This window comes from Macaca thibetana, chromosome 4 (assembly GCF_024542745.1).
Source record: "Macaca thibetana thibetana isolate TM-01 chromosome 4, ASM2454274v1, whole genome shotgun sequence".
Taxonomy (NCBI): Eukaryota; Metazoa; Chordata; class Mammalia; order Primates; family Cercopithecidae; genus Macaca; species Macaca thibetana.
In genome coordinates this window covers 113059579-113078316 of record NC_065581.1, presented here as the reverse complement: position 1 = coordinate 113078316, position 18738 = coordinate 113059579, and the positions used below count along the sequence as shown (strand labels likewise).

At 42.0% G+C, this 18738-nt stretch overlaps 1 non-coding gene across 1 annotated transcript; it reads left to right on the top strand.

Annotated features, from left to right (window-relative positions):
* The first annotated feature begins 17629 nt into the window (after nucleotides 1–17629).
* On the top strand, nucleotides 17630–17733 carry LOC126954010 (U6 spliceosomal RNA). Its single transcript, XR_007725474.1, has one exon. It is a non-coding gene; the product is annotated as a U6 spliceosomal RNA (small nuclear RNA).
* The last annotated feature ends 1005 nt before the right edge of the window (nucleotides 17734–18738 follow it).

The window sequence follows — 18738 nt, the reverse complement described above, 5'->3', positions numbered from 1 at the left end:
TCAGCATTGCCTTCCTGTTCCTTTTGCAGTATTAATAGTAAAAACATGATCTCCTGGGTACTTTATTGAACTTTTATGTATGTATGCATGTATTTAAAGATGGGGTTCTTGCTGTGTTGCCCAGGCTGGCCTTGAGCTCCTAGGCTCAAGGGATTCTGCTGCCTCCACCTCCCAAGTAGCTGGGACTACAGGCACACACCACTGCCCCTGGCCTAAACTTTTAGTGAATTTATCCATTAACCACGTCTTCTTTTCTGTAATCTGATGCTTTTGACATCTGGGGCCTTGCTGACCCTGGAGGGGTCAATTCCTAGAGATACTAAACAACTCAGCCGTGAGCATATTTCTCAAATGTAAACCAAAAACTCTGGAGCCCAAACCTAACCACCTCCTTTATGGAGCCCTCATACTCTAGGCCACCACCCACCTGCCCTCCTCACCCCAGGGCTGGGTACCAGACAGCTAGGGTCAGCCCATGTGCTCCATAGCTCACAGAATTGACTCACACTGGCCAATCCTAAACTGCCTACTCTGCCTCATCTGTTTCTTCCTTTGGAAACCACAATAAAGGCTCTTGCCATCCACAGTTTCTATCATCACTCCCCCACTCCCCCAGCCCCCTACCTGTAGCCTTCTGACCAACCCTGGCACTTCCCTGTGTGGCCCCCAATGGCATGGTGTGCCCATTTCTCTTGGGAACTGTGAGTATCAAACTATCTTTTCAATGGCAGTCATCTCATGATCCATTGGTCTTACTATACCTAAGATTTTCTATTACTACATTGTATTTTAACAATAATATACCAATTAAGACCAGGCTCGGTGGCTCACGCCTGTAATCCCAGCACTTTGGGAGGCCGAGGTGGGCAGATCACCTGAGGTCAGGAGTTCAAGACCAGCCTGGCTAACATGGTGAAACCCATCTCTATTAAAAATACAAAATATGGCTGGGCACAGTGGCTCACGCCTGTAATCCCAGCACTTTGGGAGGCCGAGGCGGGCAGATCACAAGGTCAGGAGATTGAGACCACGGTGAAACCCCGTCTCTACTAAAAATACAAAAAATTAGCCGGGCGCAGTGGCGGGCGCCTGTAGTCCCAGCTACTCAGGAGGCTGAGGCAGGAGAATGGCGTAAACCCAGGAGGCGGAGCTTGCAGTGAGCCGAGATCGCGCCACTGCACTCCAGCCTGGGCGACAGAGCGAGACTCCGTCTCAAAAAACAAAAACAAAAACAAACAAACAAACAAAAAAATACAAAATATGAGCCAGGTGTGGTGGCCCACGCTTGTGGTCCCAGCTACTGTGGAGGCTGAGGTGGGAGAATCGCTTAAACCAGGAGGTAGAAGTTGCAGTGAGCAATCGTGCCACTGCACTGCAGCCTGGGTGACAGAGCGAGACTTCATCTCAAAAACAAAACACAAACAATATGCCAATTATTACATGTTCAATTGTAAATAACAGAAAACCCAATTCAAACTGCCTTAAGCCATAAAGGAGACAGGATGTGGGTTGAGAGTTGGGGCAGCCTCCAGGGTTCGTTTATTTCAGTCTCTGGTGATGTCTTCAAGGCCCTACTGTCCATCTCTCATCTGGGTCCTGGAAGAGCAGATTGATCCTTTACTCCCAGGCCCACATGCGGCTCCTTCCAAGCCTAGGGCGAGAGACCAGGGCTCCTCTGGAAGTTGTCTCAGAAGAATGAGCAGCTTCATTCCCGAGAGCTCCTGCAAGTACCTTTGCAAAACTGGAGTATGTGCTCATCCCTGGCTCAGAAAAGAACTATGTTGATGAATTTGGGCCTGAGCCAAACGACTTCCCTGGAATCACAAGGGCAGTCAGTCAACTTTCCAGGAAGCTCGCGAGCTGAGAGGGGGAGTTGTGGACACCAAGTCAAGAGAAGGGAAAACTCATGCTCAGTGACACCATGATGTCCAATGCAATCATATAATAGCAGAGACCGACAGAACATAAGAAACGGCACAAGACAATAATCTGTGTTGAGGAAGGCGGTGGTACCACATAGTTGCTCTAGGTACCATATTTGCAAGTAAAATTCTCTATTTATTCATTTATTTATTTTATTTTATTTTATTTTATTTTATTTTATTTTATTTTATTTTTTGAGATGGAGTCTCTCTCTGTTGCCTGGGCTGGAGTGCAGTGGCGCGATCTCTGCTTACTGCAAGCTCCGCCTCCCAGGTTCACGCCATTCTCCTGCCTCAGCCTCCCGAGTAGCTGGGACTTCATGTGCCCGCCATCATGCCCGGGTAATTTTTTGTATTTTTAGTAGAGACAGGATTTCACCGTGTTAGCCAGGAGGGTCTCAACCTCCTGACCTCGTGATCTGCCTGCCTCGTCCTCCCAAAGTGCTGGGATTACAGGCATGAGCCACTGTACCTGGCCAAATTCTCTATCTTTAGTGGCTTTTACTAGAATTAGAAGGAGACAGCTTCACTTCTTCTGAGATATGATTCTAATTTTGAGATGGTCATAGGAAAAAAAAGTCATTTATATTTTATTTCTATCTTACATTTGCCTGTCTGATCTTTGAGGGTTGTAAACCTGATGGGAAAGAGGTCATATATTTTCATAGCATGTTGGCATTTAAAATGCCAAGAAGTGAAAAAAAATCAGGATTCCATTTAGCCTGAGAATTTTAATGCATGTTCATTGCTTTTCTTCAATAATTCCTCTCATTTCACACATACACAAAGATATGACCTCCCCCCCGCAACCCCTGCCACCATCAGACATACATATTTGGTCCTGGGAGAGATGTGGCATCGAATCAGAAGCAGTTTTTCTCTAAAGAACCAGAGTAGAGAGGCTAATTTAATTAGTGTCCAGTCTGGAAGGAATGAAAACAGCATAGCATCTGTAATGCAGAAAGGTTATTTGCGACCTGCTTCTTGAAAAGATGTCTGCTTGCTTTGTATCATTCTGCTGCCCTCAACAATAGAGATTTGCTCTCCTCTCTGCAACAGACATATTTCCAATCACCAGGCTCTTGAGGATTTATGCTCTCTTCCTGGTTTAAACAGCAACTCCCAAAAGGCAGTCTACATTTCAGCATCAGAGGACGTAGGGTTCCTTAGACATTCTGCAAGCATGTATTACATTTATCACCAAATTAGAGGTAATTGTGAGCACAGGAGAAAAATGATCAAATTCACAAATTATGCTGCTAATTTACCCAACTACAATTATGTTGAATATATGTATTTTGCCTTGATTTTGGCATTTGGTGGAAGTAATCCATGCTATGAAAACAAGACTAGCAACCGATATTTCATTTGTTACTTCGAATAAAAACAGAATGAGAAAATGGATAGGAAAGCACTTTGTAAATCCTAAAGCACTATATAGAAGTGAGTTACTCTCAGTGATTCCATTGTTTGCTAAGCTTTACTTAAAGGAGAAAAGGATGCCTAGAGAACTGCATAAGTGAGCTCATTTTCTTCCTTTACTGACATTCTAAATGCATTAGAATGATCTGTTTTTTCTACATATTTTAACATGTTCAGATGGGAAGTCTCACCCTGATGAATATTTTCACAGTTTAAAAAGCTGTCTGCTCCCAACTCAGTTTTTTTTAATGGGCAAAAGATTTGAACAAGGACTTCACAAAAATGGTCATATAAATGGCAAATAACATTAAAAAGTGCTCATGATTAATCACCAAGGAAATGCAAATTCAATCCACATTTATTGACCATTACATGCCCAACTGAATGGCTAACATTCAGTAAAAGCTGCCAATACTGGGGATCAGGCTGGGCGCGGTGGCTCACGGCTGTAAGCCCAGCACTTTGGGAGGTTGAGGTGGGCAGACCACTTGAGGCAGAAGTTTGAGACCAGCCTGGGCAACATGGTCAAACCCCATCTCTACTGAAAATACAAAACTTAGCTGGTCATGGTAGTATGTGCCTATAATCCCAGCTACTCAGGTGGGTGAGGCACAAGAATCAGTTGAACCCAGGAGGCAGAGGCTGCAGGGAGCCAAGGTCGTGCCACCGCACTCCGGCAACAGAGCAAGACTGGGCAACAGAGCAAGACTGTCTCCAAAAAGAAAAGAAAAACAAACAAACAATACTGGGAATTGGCAAGGATGTGGATAAACTGGACTCTCCCACAGTGCCAGTGAGAGTGTAAATTGGCCCACTATAAAAATTGTTGGCAGTATCGATTACGCTGCTTGAATTCATGCACGCCCTATGACCCAACCCTCCCAGGGATACACCTGTGGCAGGCACAATGCAGTGAGCCCTCCGGATTCATGGCTTCTGCACTCAGATTCAACCAAACTCAATCGAAAATACAGTCACAGCATCACTTAATGATGAGGATAATCATTAGGCAATTTCATCATCCCGTGAGCACCGTGGAGTTCACTTACACAAACCTAGTTGGTACAGCCTACTACACACCTAGAATATGCGGTATAGCCTGTTGCCCATAGGCAACAAATCTGCACAGCGTGTGACTGCGCTGAATACAGTAGGCAATTGTAACACAATGGTATTTGTGTATCTAAAACTATCTAAACATAGAAAGCTACAGTAAAAATACATTTTATAAACTTATAGGGTCACCATATATATGCAGTACATTGTTAACCAAAAAGATATGTTCGTCACATGACTATATTGGAAAAAAATAAATTAAAAATAACAATAGAACAGTAAAAGTAACACAAAATTTAAAATACAGTGTAACAACTTTTTTTTTTTTTTTTTTTTTTTGAGATGGAGTCTCACTCTGTCACCCAGGCTGGAGTGCAGTGGCACGATCTCAGCTCACTGCAACCTCTGCCTCCTGGGTTCAAGAGATTCTTCTGCCTCAGCCTCCCCAGTAGCAGGGATTACAGGTGTGCACCACTACACCTGGCTAATTTTTTTGTATTATTAGTAGAGATGGGGTTTCACCATGTTGGCCAGGCTGGTCTCGAACGCCTGACCTCAAGTGATCCATCCACCTTGGCCTCCCAAAATGCTGGGATCACAGGCGTGAGTCACCATGCTCAGCCAAAATACAAAATAACTATTTACATAGCGTTTACATTGTATTAGGTATTATAAGTAATCTAGGAATGATTTAAAGTATATGGGAGGGCCAGACACAGTGACTCATGCCTGTAATCCCAGCACTTTGAGAGATTGAGGCAGGCAGATCACTTGAGGTCAGGAGTTCATGACCAGCCTGGCCAACATGGCAAAGCCTTGTCTCTACTAAAAGTACAGAAATTAGCCGGGTGTTGTGGCAGGCACCTGTAATCCCAGTCACCTCTGCCTCCCAGGCTCAAGTGATTCTCCTGCCTCAGACTCCCAAGTATTTGGGATTACAGGCACACACCACCACGCCCAGTTAACTTTTTTGTATTTTTAGTAAAGACAGGGTTTCACCCTGTTGGCCAGACCAATCTTGAACTCCTGACCTCAGGTGATCCACCCACCTCAGCCTCCCAAGGTGTGCTGGGATTACAGGCACGAGCTACCACACCCGGCCTCTGTTTTTTTTAAGTATAAAAATGATTTTAAAAATTTAAAAAGAAGCTCTCTGTTTTTATTATCAACCTTTAAAAATTTCAAACTAAAGCCACTTTATATTAATAATAGTGATTTTTTTTTTCAATGGAGTCTTGCTCTGTTGCCCAGGCTAGAGTGTAGTGGCCCAACTTGGCGCACTGCAACCTCTGCCTCCCAGGTTCCACTGCAACCTCTGTCTCCCGGGTACCACTGAGATCTTTGCCTCCCAGATTCAAGCAATTCTCCTGCCTCAGCCTCCCAAGTAGCTGGGATTACAGGCGCCTACCACCACGCCCGGCTAATTTTTGTATTTTTAGTAGAGACGGGGTTTCATCATGTTGGCCAGGCTGGTCTCAAAAACTCCTTACCTCAAGTGATCCACCCACCTCGGCCTCCCAAAGTGCTGGGATTATAGGCATGAGCCACCTCACCTGGCCTAATAAGTGATTTTTTTTTTCCTTTTACTGTTTAGCTATTGATTTTTTTCTCTGATTTTTCTTTTCTTTTCTTTCCTTTTTTCTTTTTCTTTATTTTTTTTTTTTTTGACAGGGTCTCACTTTGTCAAGCAGACTGGAGTGCAATAGTGCAATCTCAGCTCACTGCAGCCTTGACCTCCTGAGTTCAGGCAATTTTCCTGCCTCAGCCTCCCAAGTAGCTGGGGCTACAGGCATGCATGCCACCATGCCCAGCTAATTTTTGCACTTTTTGTAAAGATGTGGTTTTGCCGTGTTGCCAAGGCTGGTCTCGAGCTCCTGGACTCAAGTGATCCACCTGCTTCTGCCTCCCAAAGTGCTGGGATTACAGGTGTGAGCCACTGCAGCCAACCCTGATTTTTCATCACAGAATGTTCCCCCTTAGGCCAGAATAGAAACATCTAGTGAAAGACTACCAAACATCATGGTACATTTTAATAAATTTAAACGTATACCCTTTCACAGACTCTACTTTTGAATTTTATTTATTATTATTATTTATTTTGAGACAGGGTTTCACTCTGTCGCCCAGGCTAGAGTGCAGTAGTGTGATCTTGGCTCACTCTAGCCTTGACCTCCTGGACTCAGATGATCCTCCCACCTCAGCCTCCTGAGTAGCTGGGACTACAGGTGCACGCCACCACACCTGGCTAATTTTTTGTATTTTTTATAAGAGATGGAGTTTCACCATGTTGCCCCAGCTGGTCTGGAACTCTTGGGCTCAAGGGTTAAATTTTATTTATTATTTACTTATTTATTTAATGACTATCAGATTCTTCTCCCCAAAAGTAACTAATTGCATTTTCTTCTGTTTCCTTTTCTATAATTTATAATTATAGAAAATATATTATATTTAATATATATTAAAATATATTAAATGTATTGATATTTATTAATATATTAAATATATATGTGAGAAAATATATTAAATGTATTTTAATATATTAAAATATGTATGTAAATATATTAAAATATATATTTTATTAAAGAAAATATATTAAAATATATATATGTAAAAAAAAGGGCCGGGCGCAGTGGCCCACACCTATAATCCCAGCACTTTGGGAGGCCAAGGCAGGCAGATCACTTGAGGTCAGGAGTTCAAGGTCAGCCTGGCCAACCTGTTGAAAACCCGTGTCTACTAAAAATACAGAAATTAGCCAGACGTGGTGGCGTGTACCTGTAATACCAGCTACTTGGGAGGCTGAGGCAGGAGAATCACTTGAACCCAAGAGGCAGAGGTTGCAGTGAGCCAAGATCGCACCACTGCACTCCAGCCTGGGTGACAGACTGAGAATCTGTCTCAAAAAAGCAACTGAGTCAATGTAAAACCGTTCCTCATTTAATTAGTTCTTATATTGACAGACGTTTGGGTTGTTGCCAGTCCTTTGCTATTATAAACAATGCTGCCATAAATGTCCTTAAATATCCATTATTTTGCACAATCACACGTTTTCAGTAAATTTACTTCAATAAATATTGATTTAAAGGTCAACGGTAGATGCTAACATTTGTTTCCATTTTTAAGACAGACCATCTACTGAGAAGAATACACTTGTTAATGAATGTATTCCTCCAATAGCTACTTCAGTGCCTAACTCCAGTTAGACAAGGCTGAATATGGGGGGAAAAAATCATATACCTGTAAAAGATTTTTAAAATGATGTTTTAGTTTTTTAGGGCTGCCGTAACAAAGCACCACAAATGAGGTGGCTTAAAACAACAGAAATTTATGGTCTCAAGATTCTTGAAACTAGAGAGGAGAGGACAGGTAGCCAGGACAAAGGGGTGTCACAGATGCTGGGGTGGGTGGTGGAGGGAGTTTCAAAGAGGAGAATAATCACATATAATACAAAAGGTAAGTGGGATGCAAGCTTAATAGGGGCCACTGGATTTGGTAATGAGAAGGTTTTTGTTGACCTTAGCAGTCAGATTGCAGTGGATGGAGGAAAGAATGGGAAGTTAGTAAGTAGGGTGATATTATCCGAAAGGAAAATAACTCCATCTTCTAACTTAATAATACGTTTGCAGTTGATAAATCACGGTGCTGACCTCTTTTCCCTCCTCCTGTTGGGGGATGTCTGGGACCTCGTTTAGTGCTTCCTTCTGGAGGGAACTGGCCTTCCAGGTCTGTCTGACATGCACATCACTGACGTTGACCTCAGCCTTTGTCTTTCCGGGGTTCAAATGCTACCCATGGCTCAGATTCTACCTCAAAGGGCATCTCTTCTCGAAAGTCTTCCCCACTCTCCCCAGCTCCAAGTCATCTTTTTGTCCTCTGAATCTCTACAATATTTATCTCCACATCTCTTAAAGTACACTTAACTTTAAACATTTATTCCTTTTATTATAATTATTTGTGCTTTTCATCTTTTCTTCTCAACTAGACTAAGAGCTCCAGATAGGATTCATGGATGATTCACCTTGATATTCCCAAAGATATCACATTTCTTCACATTTGCACTGGATATTAACATCAAATGTATGCTGGCTATTCCATAAATATTTATTAAGTAAATTAATAGCTGGACCCAACAAGATAACATCAAATAGAGTCCAATAGGCCGGGCACCGTGGCTGATGCCTATAGTCCCAGCACTTTGGGAGGCTGAGACGGGTGGATCCCTTGAGGTCACGAGTTCAAGACCAGCCTGGCCAACATGGCGAAACTAATTTCTACTAAAAATACACCAATTAGCTGGACGTGGTGGCGGACCTCTGCAATCCCAGCTACTTGGGAGGCTGAGGCAAGAGAATCACTTGACTCCAGGAGGCGGAGGTTGCAGTGAGCCGAGATCACACCACTACACTCCAGCGTGCGCAAGAGAATGAGGCTCTGTCTCGAAAAAAAAAAAAACTAGAGTCCAACAACCTCACACAATGTGCATATCTTTAGGTTAAATGCTCTTTGCAGTTAAAAACAGCAATTTTTGAAGTCAGCAGAAGCAAACAATTAGATGCCAAACATCTAACCCAATCTAAAGTATCCAAAATCCAGGAAGTAACACAGATATCAACCAAGGGTGAAATTGCTGTAGTAAACCACGGTAATAGGGAACCAGGTTGCATAGGAGAGATGGGTTTGGAAGGGCACAGGCCAAGACATAGCCTACAACTTTCTGTGATTTTGAGGAAGTACGCTTGCCTCTCAAAGCCAGTCCTCACGTCACTACCCTGAAGATAGTAATTCCCCTATGATTGTTATGGGGTGTATATATATATGCTATATACAGGGTACCTGAAACAGAAGAAGCCCTGAATAAAAAATAACTTTTAACTATTATAGCAATTAGATGAAATAGTATGCAAACATTTACTCTGAAGACCATGTAGCAACATGCCTCACGCCTGTAATTCCAACACTTTGGGAGGTCAAGGTATGTGGGTTGCTTTGAGCTCAGGAGTTCAAGACCAGCCTGGGCAACATGGTGAAACCCTGTCTCTACAAAAAATACAAAAAAGCAGTCAAGTGTGGTGGTGCATGCTTGTAGTCGCAGCTACTCAGGAGGCTGAGGCAGGAGAACCACTTGAGGTCAAAGCTGCAGTGAGCTGAGATCATGCCACTGCACTGCAGCCTGCGTGACAAAGTGAGACCTTGTCTGCAAAAAAAAAAAGAAAAAAAATTAACATACCAAATCTAATAAAATTATAAATGTGTTACATATTAATAATACACCATTAAATAAGAGAAAGCAGAATAAAAATTATATAAAACTGCTAGTTATACAACAATATAAGAAATTGTGTGTACTTGTTAACAAAATCAAAAGGCAATCTGGCTAGGCAAGGTGGCTCAAGCCTATAATCCCAGCACTTTGGGAGACCAGGGCGGGTGGATCACTTGAGCCCAGAAGTTCAAGACCAGCCTGGCCAACACGGTGAAACCCTGTCTCTATTAAAAATATACAAATTAGCCAGGCATGGTGGCATATGCTTGCAGTTGTAGCTACTCAGGAGGCTGAGGCATGAGAAACACTTGAACTCAGGAGGCAGAAGTTGCAGTGAGCCATGATTGTGCCATTGCACTTCAGTCTGGGCAGCAGAGCGAGACCCTATCTTTAAAAAAAAAAAAAAGGATTGAAGGCATTATAAAAATAAGAATATAGTTATTCATTACTACAGATGCCTCAGAAAGAAAAAGGATTGATCATAAGTTATAATGAACTAGTATGAACAATTATATGCCAACAAATTGGATAATCTAGAAGAAATTGGTAAATTCCTAGAAGCATGTATACGACCTATCAAAACTGAAACAAGAAAAAATAGCCTAAACTGACAATTCACAGATGAGACTAAATCAGTAATCAAAAACCTTCCAACAGGCTGGGTGCAGTGGCTCATGCCTGTATTCCCAGCAATCTGGGAGGTTAAGGCAGGCAGATTGTTTGAGTTCAGGAGTTCAAGACTAGTCTGGGTAACATAGCAAAACCCCATCCCTACTAAAAACACAAAAAAGTAGCTGGGCATGGTATGCGCCTGTAGTCCCAGCTACTCAGGAGGCTGAGGTGGGAGAATCACATGAGCCTGGTAGGTTGAGGCTACAATGAGCTGAGATCATGCCACTGCACTCCTGGGCATGATTAGGTGACAGAGTGAGACCCTGTCTGAAAAACAAAAAACGTTCCAACAGAGAAAAGCCCAGGACCAGATGGCTTCACAGGTGAATCCTAACAAACATTCAAAACAAGAATTACTATCAATCCTTCTTAAACTCTTCCAAAAAATAAAAGAGGGACAACCTCCAAACCTATTTTATGAGGTCCACATTACCTTTTTATCTAAGACAAAGAATAACACTAAGAAGAAAACCACAGGCCAATACACCTGGTGAACAGAGATGCAAAACTCCTCAAAAAAATACTAGCAAACTGAATTCAACAGCACATTAAAAGTATCATACACCACAACCAAGGGGGATTTATCCCTAGGATGCAAGGATAGTTCAACATATGCAAGTCAATGTGATATACCACATTAACAGATTGAAATATAAAAACTACATGATCTACTATAAAAATTACTGCATCATTTCAATAGATGCAGAAAAAGCATTAGACAAAATCCAACATCCATTCATGATAAAAGCTCTTAATGAAATAAGTATAGAGGGGACATACTTCAGCATAATAAAGATCACATATGTATTTCCATGAACAGTTCACAAAAGTAAAATATATATATATATGAAAGGCCATAGCTAACATCATAATCAATAGGGAGAAACTGAAAGGTTTATCTCTAATATCTGATCTTAGCTACAAATGCCCACTAACACCACTTCTATTCAACATAGTACTAGAAATCCTAACCAGAACAATTAGACAAGTAAAAGAAATAAAAGGCACTGAAATCAGAAAAGAAGAGGTATAATTACCTCTGTCTGCAGACCAGCCTGGGCAACATAGTTCCCCCCATCTCTACAGTAAAAAAAGTTTTTAATTAACTAGTCATGGTGGTGTGTGCCTAAAGTCCTAGCTTTCGGGGAGGCTGAAGCAGGAGGATCACTTTAAGCACAGGAGTTAAGATGTTGCAGTGAGCTATGGTCACGCCACTGCACTCTAGCCTGGGCAACAGAGCAAGACCCTCAAGAAATAAAATAGAAAATGAGGAGTGTGTGTGTATGTGCATATATATATATGTAATATTCAATGGAATATTATTTAGCCTTAAAAAAAGAAGGAAATTCTGCAACATGGGTGAACCTGAAGGACATTATGCTAAGTAAAATAAGCCAGCCACAGAAAGACAAATAGTGCATGATCTCACATATGTAGATTTTAAAATAGTTGAACTCACAGAAGCACAGAGTAGAATGGTGGTTGACAGGAGTTGGGGGATGGGGGAATTGGGGAGATGTTGGTCAAAGGGTACAAAGTTTCCATTATGCAGGATAGATAAATTCTGTGTATCTAATGTACAGCATGGTGACTATAGTTAACACTGTACTGTATACTTGAAATTTGCTGAGAGTAGATCTTGTCTTCTCGCCACACACACATACGCCTACACATACAGGGGTAACTACGTGAAGTGATGGATATGTTAACTAGCTTGATGTGATGATCATTTCACAATGTACATGCATATCAAACCATCAAGTTACACCTGTTAATTATATACAATTTCTATTTGTCAATTATACTCCACTAAGTTTTTTTTTGTTTTTTTTTTTTCCTTTAGAGACAGGGGTTTCATTGTTTTGCCCAGGTTGGTTTCTAACTCCTAGGCTCAAGGAATTCTCCCATCTTGGCCTCCCAAAGCGCTGGGGTTACAGGTGAGAGCCACCGTGACTGGCTCTTTTACAAAGCTTTATTGGGCAGGACGAGGTGGCTCATGCCTGTGATCCCAACTGCTCAGAAGGCTGAGGTGGGAGGATGGCTTGAGGCCAAGAGTTTGACACAAGCCTGAGCAACATCACAAGACCTGTCTCTAAAAAAATTTGTAAAAATATTTAGCTCGTTGTGGTGCATGCCTGTAGTCCCAACTACAGGAAAGATCCCTTGTAGGGAGAAGGATCCGTCGCACCCAGGAGTTCCAGCTGCACTAAACTATGATCCCACCACTGTACTCCAGCCTGGGCAATGGAGCAAGACCCTGTCTCTAAAACAAACAAACAAACAAACAAACAAGCTTTTTAAAAAAGAATACAGCTGTTTAATGTTGAATCAGTTAGGACTCTTTGTTACTGTTATGGTGGAAAAGAATCTGAACTTGAACTAACTTGGGCCAAAAATGGAATTTATTTGCTCCCAGATCCCAGGGAAGGATTGAGCAATACAGCTATAGAACGGCAGGAATCCAGCTGGCCCACGGAACAACTGGGACCAGGCATTTCAACATCTTCAGGAGCCTCTTCCATCTCCAGATCTTGCTGTTGGCCTCATTCCTATTCACCACAATAAGATTTGTCTACAGGAAGAAAACAGGCCTCCCCAATGTACAGTTTCCAACTTCTGCCCCCAAAGAGGGAATCCCTATGTTCCCTCTTCTCAAACAAGGGTGCTCCTCAGTGAGTGTGCGCTGCTGCACCCATATCAATTGTTTTTCAGCCAATGTCTGTCCTCATTGGCAGGTACCCGGACCTCCCTGATTGTTGCAGATATTGATAATCACCCCTGGAATCAGCTTCAAATATCCCAGAGAAGAGGATCATTGGTATTGCTTTTCTCTAATCAGCCTTAGGCAGGGCCAGGCCATGTCAGAGCACAGCTGTTCCCACAGGAATCGCCAGGTCAAAGGTACAGAAAGAGCGATTCCCAGAAGGAGGGTTGGTACTGGGCAGATCAAAAAAAGATGTGCTGGCTGGGCACAATGGCTCACAGCTGTCATCCCAGCATTTTGGGAGGCTGAGGTGGGAGGATCACCTGAAGCCAGGCACTTGAGACCAGCCAGAGCAACAAAGTGAGGCCTCCATCTCCAAAAAAAAAAAAAAAAATATATATATATATATATATATACACACACACATATATATATATATATGTGGGGGGGTGGGTATATATATATAGTCTGGGCATGATGGTACATACCTATAGTGCCAGCTACTTGGGAGGCTGAGAGGATTGTTTGAGCCCAGGAGGTCAAGGATGTAGTGGGCCCTAATACTGCCACTGCACTCCAGCCTGGGCCACAGTGAGACCCTGAAAAGAGAGAAAGAGAGAAAGAAAGAGAGAGAGAGAGAGAAGGAAAGGAAGAAAGAAAGAGGGAAAGAAAAGAAAAGAAAAGAAAAGAAAAGAAAGAAAGAAAGAAAGGAAGAAAGGAGGGAGGGAGGGAAGGAGGGAAGGAGGGAAGGAAGGAAGGGAGTCTACTATAAGTGTACTTGTAGTTTTTATTTTCCAAAATTTTAAATTTCCAAAATTTAAAAATTACTATAACTTTTAAAAGGAAAAAAATAATTTTAGGTACCAAAAGCCCCATCTTTCTTAGTTTCACTTCTACTCTGTCTTAGAATGCCATCAGCATCTCTGTCCCATCTACGAATAAACATAGTCACACTGTATTAGAAATTCTCTAAGAAACAGGGGGCTATTGATAGCCAGCTTAGTGGTACCTTTGGCCTACCCTGGTTAAGCAACAAAATAAGTCACTCATTTGATGTTAGAACAGGTTCCTGTTTGATGTATCCAGTTTCCTCTAAAACTTTCAGCATTTGGGTTAAATGTTATTCAGAGTGATAGCCACACTTAATCTCCCCAAGGCATTAACCAGAAGAAAATCAGGCCCTGACTTCGCTATCCAACCCATCCAGACATCCTAATCTTTTCCCTCAGCATATGTAGAGAATTCAAAAATTAACTTGCATGCAAATGCAGATAATCTATTTCCAGGTTCTGTCTAAAGCCTTTTAGTAAGATCTTCCAAATTCTTACTTTTTTTTTTTTTTTTTTTTTTTGAGACGGAGTCTCGCTCTGTCGCCCAGGCTGGAGTGCAGTGGCCAGATCTCAGCTCACTGCAAGCTCCGCCTCCCGGGTTTATGCCATTCTCCTGCCTCAGCCTCCCGAGTAGCTGGGACTACAGGCGCCCGCCACCTCGCCCGGCTAGTTTTTTGTATTTTTAGTAGAGACGGGGTTTCACCATGTTAGGCAGGATGGTCTCGATCTCCTGACCTTGTGATCCGCCCGTCTGGGCCTCCCAAAGTGCTGGGATTACAGGCTTGAGCCACCGCGCCTGGCCAAATTCTTACTTTTGAATATCCCCTAGCAATGAAAGATAACTTGACTGCTGAGATATCATTCACAAAAGAGATGAGAAAAATGATTAATTTCTGAGCATGTTCAATTTCTTACACTCTTGAGCTCATAATTGAGTGGTTGATTTCTAGTTCTTCCAGGTACAATCACACCACAGAGAAATGATTTTAAAGATGAAGTTTTAGTGAGGGACTAATAAATTTTTCAGGCCAGCTCTCAAGACTTTCTCAATTTTCTACATACTATTAAAGAACAATACATACCCAGTGATTAGAATGCATGCTAGTGCCCCTGGGCATAGAAACATCTGGATAACAAAATGGAATCTGCCTTAAGTGTCCAAACAGCAAGCTAACAAAAATGAAAACAGCAAGCAGATAAACAGAACAATCCGGGGGTAGCAGCCATGATCCAGATTAATCCATTACCATGAGAGCACACACCACAGAAACTTCCAGAGGGTGTTCAGGGCACATGTTCCATGAGAAATGCCTGATCCCTTTGTGGCTTGCTTCTTTCCTTAGTGTTTGCAGTGGGACTGTATGCCCTGGTTATGGGCATTTTCAAAAACGCACCAAAAAAGCTCTCTGCCAGGCCGTGTGCACAGCATGGTAGAGAAAATACCCTATTGCAGATTGCTAGTTTAAATGAAGGCTACCCAAATAAACTAGCAAACTAAGATGCAAAAGTTAGAAGTATGCCCAATCCAACCTGCTAGAAAAGTAGGACCATAAATGTAATAAAGAATTGTAGACTGGGATTGTTCTATAAAAATTAATTTTAAAGGCTGAATGTGGTGGCTCATGCCTGTAATCTCAGCACTTTGGGAGGCCGAGGCGGGTGGATCACTTGAGGTCAGGAGTTCAAGACCAACCTGGCCAACATGGTGAAACCACTGCCTCTACTGATAACACAAAAACTAGCCGGGTATGATGGTGCATACCTGTAATTCCAGCGACTCAGAAGCTGAGGCAGGAGAATTGCCTGAAGCCAGGAAGTGGAGGTTGCAGTGAGCCAAAATCATGCCACTGCACTCCACCCTGGGTGACAGAGTGAGACTCTGTCTCAAACACACACACACACACACACACATACACATAATTAATTTAAAATTTTGTGCACAGGCCCAGGCATGATGGCTCATGCCTATAATCCCAGCACTTTTGAGGCCAAGGCAGGAGGATCACTTGAGGCCAGAAGTTTGAGACCAGCCTGAACAACATAGTGAGATCCCATGTCTCTACAAAAACATTCACAAAAATTAGCCGGTTGTAATGGCACGCATCTTTAATCTTAGCTACTCGGGAGGCTGAGGCAGGATGATTGCTTGGGCCCAGGAGTTCGTGGTTGCAGTAAGCTATGATCATGCCACTGCACTCCAGCCTGTGTAACAGAGCAAGACCCTGTCTGAAAAAAAAAAAAAAAAAAAAAAATATATATATATATATATGTATAGGCAGCTAATTCTAGAGTTTATAACTTTCTTCAATACTGCTTTTTTTTTTTTTTTTTTTTAATATTACAATGGCATCTGTCCAATTCTCCACAGGGAAAAGTGTCATGATGTTTCATCAGATGAAAGGCGCACTCTGGATTTCAGTCAACATGATAGAACACTGTACCCCTCCAGATTCACACCCTAAGTGTTTGGGAATTAAAGTCTCCCAATCTTTTTCTTCTTATTAAATCACAAGGGCCCCACTGACATGGTGATTAGCAGTTCTGGCCTGGAAAAAATAAATAAATAAAGAATTCTAGCACAGCTGCAAGAAAACAAACAAAAAGAACAGCTGGGAAGACCTGGTCTATTTTTGCTTTGCATTTAGTTGGCAAAACAAAACTCCCTTCTGGAAGAATTCCTACCACTTTATTCCACCACATTTATCATCTCCCTTTTTCTATTTCTTTTTATTCATTTTTTTTCCTTTCCTTAATACTGCTGTCTTTTTCTTCACTGGGTATTTCCTTATTTTTTCATTCATTTAACAAATATACATTGCATGCCTAGTACAGGTGAAATACTTTGCCAGGCACTGTAGGACATATAAAGATAAGTTAAACATGAGTTCTGACATCCAAAACCTTATTATCCTAATAGACAATGTGACTGGTAGGTAAATAAGTCAAATCAAAAGTAAAAAGTGGCCGGGCGCCATGGCTCCTGCCTGTAATCCCAGGACTTTGGGAGGCCGAGGCAGGCAGATCACTTGAGGTCAGAATTTCGATACCAGCCTGGCCAACATGGTGAAACCCCATCTCTTCTAAAAATACAAAAATTAGCCAGGCATGGTGGCAGGTGCCTATAATACTAGCTACTTGGGAGACTGAAGCACAAGAATTGCTGGAACCCGGAAGGCGGAGGTTGCTGTGAGCCAAGATCGCGCCACTGCACTCCAGCCTGGGTGACAGAGCAAGTCTCCGTCTCAATCAAAAATTTAAAAAAGTAAAAGGTAGATGATAAGACATAAAATAAATATAAAGTGACATAGAAACTCAGGAGAGCGATTCATTCCAGTTTGAGGGGTTAGTGAAAGTCCATAGAGAGGAGCCTGAATAAAGGGCATTCTGGGCAGAAAACAAAACAGAACAAACAAACAAAAAAAAACCAGCCTGAGCAAAGGCAATAATCTCTAAAAAACACAGAGTGATTGAATTTGACTAGAGCATCAGTCCTCAAGATGTGGTCCTGGACCATTAGGACCAGCATCATTTGATATCTTGTTACGTATGTAAATCCTTAAACCCCACCCCAGGTCTACTGAATCAAAGATCTGTGGTAGGACCCAGCAATTTATGATGTAACAAGCCCTCCAAGAGATTCTGGTGTGTATTCAAGTTTGATAGTCACTGAATCAAGGTATAGGATTCCCAGGGTGGGAAATCTGCTTGAAAAGTAAGATTGCAATAAATAAAAGAAAATCAACTTTAAAAGGATGGTTGGGTGCCAGCTTTGACAGCATATACACTAAAGTTAGAATGACACAGAGATCAGCATGGCCTCTGCAAAAGGATGAGATGCAATTTTGTGAAGCATTCTAATATTTTTTAAAAGGAAGGTGGAAAAAATAGACAAATAGGACTACATAAAACTTAAAAACCTATGTGCGTCAAAGAACATAAGCAACAAATAAAAAGGGAACCTACAGAATGGGTTGAAATAGCAGCAAGTCATATCTGAAAAGAGGTTAATGTGCAGAATGTATAAAGAACTCCTACAACTCAACAAAAAAAATCCCCAATTTTTAAAAGGACAAAGGACTTGAATAGACATCATAGACATCTCTAAAGATGATATACAAGGCCAGGCGTGATGGCTCATGCCTGTAATCCCAGTAATTTGGGAGGCTGAATCAGGTGGATCACTTGAGATCAGGAGTTCGAGATCAGCCTGGCCAACATGGTGAAACCCCACCTCTACTAAAAATACAAAAATTAGCCAGGCATGGTGGCGCATGCCTGTAGTCCCAGCTACTTGGGAGGCTGAGGTAGGAGAATTGCTTGAACCCAGCAGGTGGAGGTTGCAGTGGGCCCCTATTGCACCACTGCACTCCAGCCTAGGTGACAGAGTGAGACCCTGTCTCAAAAAAAAAAAAAAAAAAAAAACCCACAAAAATGATACACAAATAGCCAACAAGCATATGGAAAGATGCTCAATATCACTAGTCACCAGGGAAATGCAAATCAAAACCTCAATGAGATATCACCTCACACTCATTAGGACAAGTACTATTAAAAACAAATTAAAAACCCAGAAAATAACAAGGCCGGATGTAGAGAAATCAGCATCCTTGCACACTGTTGGTGGGATTATAAAATGTTGCAACCTCTATGGAAAACAGTAGGCAGTTTCTCAAAAAATTAAAAATAGCACTATTATGATTCAGCAATTCCACTTCTGGGTATACATCCAAAAGAATGGAAAGAGGAGTCTCAAAAAGATATTCGCATACCCATGTTCACGGCAGCGTTTATTCATGGTAGCCAGGAGGTGAAAGCAATCCAAGTGTCTACCAAAGGATGACTGGATAAACAAAATGTGGTCTATGCATA